A 4,439-nucleotide genomic window follows, 5' to 3' on the forward strand; every position below is an offset into this window, starting at 1 on the left:
TAATGTAAATCCGCAAAACTTTTATTAATAACTAGCTCATATGTAAGAACATAACAGTAATATTAATTAATAAAATTTTACACTAAATTATAAAATTATAAATAGAAATACATAATTAAATATTAAACTATAAGTAAAATACCACATTATTCCATGAAATTATTTCTGTAATGTTCCATTTTCGGTTACAAAAAAAAAAATTTGGACAATATTTTAGAGGTTCCGGTGCAAGTTTACTAGACTATTAGTGTTGTTGTAATATTTAAATTTGTTTAATTATTATGTCTTCATGTATTTTGTTTTTCAAAAAGCTTTTTTATTAACTTTCTTTTGTAATATTCTTGTAGTCTAGTTCTAGTTTTAAAATATTATAAATCTTATTCTAAAATTTTGATTTAATTTTATGTGTAAAATTTAAGTTTATAAAAATAAATTTGAAAAATTTATGATATACAAAAGTTTTAAAGATTAAAATGATAAATAAGAAAATAATTAAGAATCATAAATGTGATGTGTAATTAATTATAATGATAAAAATGCAAATAAAAATATGAAACTTCAAATTTAGAGTTTTGAATAGTCAAACTTCAAATATGAAGTTTAAGTCCTTAAAACTTTAAATTTGAAGTTTCATCTTTTTATTTCCATTTTTGTCCTTATAATTAATTATACATCATATTTATGATTCTAAAGTATTTTTTCATTCATAGTTTTAATCTTTAAAACTTTTGTATATTTTAAATATTTCCAATTTATTTTATAAATTAAAATTTTACACATAAATATTTTTTTTTGAAAAATCAAAATAAGATTTATAATATTTTAAAAGTACAATTAAACAACAAGAATATTACAAAACAAATTTAATAAAAAAAATTTAAGAAAATATATACATGAAGACATAATTATTACATAAATTTAAATATTACAACAACACTAATAGTCTTGTAAATTTTCTCCGGAACTTCTAAAAATTGTCCAAACAAAGTTTTTATAACGGAAAGAGCATTAGTAATGCAATATTATGTAATAATGTGGTATTTTTCTTGTAGTTTAATATTTAATTATGTATTTCTATCTATAATTTTATATTTTAGTGTAAGATTTTATTAGTTAATATTACTATATTATTTTATATATGTGCTACGTATCTACAAAAGTTTTATGGATTTATATTAATTATGACAAATATAAAGAGCAAAGTGTAAATTACAAATAATTTTGAAGTTAAATCTGAAGTTTTGCTTTTAAAAAAGAACGCCTTGAAAGTTTAAATATAGAGTTTGCAAAACTATGTAATAAAGAGTCTTTTTGGAGATGTTCGTAGTTAATTAACTCTATTTGAATTTAACTAATATAAAATAAAATTTAAATTTTATAATATTATAATCATATTTATTTAAAATATAAATTTTGGTAAATTTTATTTAATTGATTTTGATTAAAATGCCTTAACCTGACAAATTTACAATTTTATATCAACAAATCAACCGTCAAGGACTAAGTTAATATAGTTTACCATGATTAAACCTAAAAACACTTAGTAGTTTAGAACCTCAATATCTTATTACACTAAATATAAATTTATGAAAATATTATTTAATTTTTGTATTTTATGAAATACTTCTTAAACATTTGTAAAGAAAAAATAGATATTTATAAAATTTACTATCTCTAAAAAACAAATATTTGTACAAATTTTATAAAATACTTCTTAAACATTTTCTAAAGAAAAAAAAATATTTTGTAAAAATTTAACATATTTATAATTATCTGATGAATAAAATTTTGATACTGATAATCTATCGAGAAGTTACCATCTTCATGGAAAGATTTCAAACACATGTGAAACATAAAAACAAAGAATTGTCTTGTACAACTTGGAAATCATTTACGCATAGAGAAATTTCCAATGGCGCAAGAGGGAGAAAAAGGTGGGAGTTTTATGAAAAAGGCGCAAGTGGTTGGTACTTCTTCCATCATTATGATGGAAAAAGGTGGGAGTTTTAAGAAGAATAATCAGAGAATATGTTTCAAGTATCATCGAAAAGTTACCACCTTCATGGAAAGATTTCAAAAACATGTTGAATCATAAAAACAAAGAGTTGTCTTGTACAACTTGGAAATCATTTGCGCATAGAGAAATCTCCAATGGCGCAAGAGGAAAAAAATGTGGGAGTTTTATGAAGAGTAATCCAATGGCGCAAGAGGGAGAAAAAGGTGGGAGTTTTATGAAAAAGACGCAAGTGGTTCGTACTTCTTCCATCGTTATGATGGAAAAATGTGCGAGTTTTAAAAAGAATAATCAGAGAATATGTTTTGAGTATCATCGAGAAGTTACCACCTTCATGGAAAGTTTACAAACACATATTGAAACATAAAAACAAAGAGTTGTCTTGTACAACTTGGAAATCATTTGCGTATAGAGAAATATCCAATGGCGCAAGAGGGAGAAAAACATTCTTCTTTAGTAACAAACTTATGATAGATCTAACAAAAGGTTTAAGAGCATTTGTTATAATTGTCAAAAACCGAGTCACTTAAGACATGATTTTTGGGTAGGGAAGGATAAGAATAAAATAGAAAAAAAAACATTTGTGACAAGTGTCTAAGGTCCACCCACTAATCAAGGTCCGCATTTAAATCATATCACAATGTAAACTATGTATCAAAGATTTCTGAAGTATTTTATATGTAGAAGGATGAAGTGGCATGGTAGATTGTTAATTTTTTCTCATGTCTTTTTCACAATATATCTTGTTTTTGTAGGTATCCCCATTCATGGTTTTCATATTCCACTCTAAAAATGTAAATCTTAGATCTATATACTTTAAATGTGTATTTTTATGTTTATATTCAAATAAAGTTATGGATTCAAACTTTGTGCATTTACATTGCTACTATTTTATCTTATATGATCTATTTTTAATTTTTTTTTACAGATTTAAAACTATTTTCACATTTCTAAATGCACAGATTTTTTTCAAATGTGAAAATTAGCTGATAGAGTAGACTGAAGTCTACTAAACCACAAATTTTAAGCAGAATTCATTGGAATTCTACAAAAAATATGACTAAATTTTTTGTCCTATTTTATTTAAAAAATCATTTTTATCCTATTTTGCATGTATTTTCTTCCATGGTTTTTATCTCTTTCTCCCAAACTGTAAGATTACATTTATAGATTTGAAATAAGTGTTTTGTATTTATATTTAAATAAAGTTACATATTCAAACTCTATGTTTTTAATTTATTACTATTTTGTCTTAGAAATTATATATATATTTTTTAAGTTTATTAGTTTTAAAGTGATTTTCATGTTTATTTAAAGTATTTACTTTCAGATTTAAATATTTTATGATAGAATAGACTTAAAATGAAGTCTACTAGCCCTAACTTTTAAGCAGATTTCATTAGAAGTTTGATTTTAATTTTTTATCTGATATTTTTCTCATAATTTTATCTTATTTTGAAGGTATTCTCTTCCAAAGTTTTCAAGTTATCTTCCCAAAAATGTAAGCTTTACATCTGTTCATTTTAAATCTGTATTTTTGTGTTTATATTGAACTAAATTTATAGATTCAAACTCCATGTTTTTGCTTTCCTATTATTTTAGGTTTAAAAAAAATATTTTAAAATATTTTTCATAACAAACTATTTTCAAATTTTCTAAATGTACAATTTTAGATCTTAAAATTGTCTGTTAGTGTACACTTCTAATTAAGTCTACTTAAAAATTAAGGCTAATATGATTTAAATTTTTTATCTTATGTTTTTCTCATAATTGTTTCTTATTTTGCAAGTACTATTTTCCAAGACTTCATTTGAGGCATCAAGATTATTAATAGTCAAACACACTCTAGATTTGTTTTTATAAATTGCTTTGTAATAATTTATCATTATAAGATATTCATTTGTAAATAATTATTTGATGCATAATCTATTAAAATTGTATTCATTTTTAGTTGTATTTCACTTGTATGATATGACTAATTTTGTTAACTATCTATTTTTCACAAGATACTCTACTCAACCAAATAATTAAAATCACCATAAGCTAAAACAATAATTAACACACATGTGAGAAGAAGAAAATCTATACAACATGCCTAAAAAGTTTCAAGAGTAAAACTAATCACAAAAACTTTGCGATATGTCTCAAGTGTATACTTTAAACAATAAAAATGGAGAAGCAAGTAAGTCTTCACTTATTAGTAAACAACCTAATCAATTTTTCTACGTAGACTCCATTTTCAGTCTACAAAATAGTAGATTTTCTTTTCAGTTTATGTATGTATACTATCATATAGGTTTACTATATGGGTTAGGTTTTGGAATTGCAAAATTCACAGGTTATTTTGTGTATTTTAAAATTTTATGATTTTATACGTGTAGATTTCCTTTACAGCCTACAGTTTAAAAATAGTTTTTGCAATTGA

Source organism: Brassica napus, chromosome C8 (genome assembly GCF_020379485.1).
Source record: "Brassica napus cultivar Da-Ae chromosome C8, Da-Ae, whole genome shotgun sequence".
Taxonomy (NCBI): Eukaryota; Viridiplantae; Streptophyta; class Magnoliopsida; order Brassicales; family Brassicaceae; genus Brassica; species Brassica napus.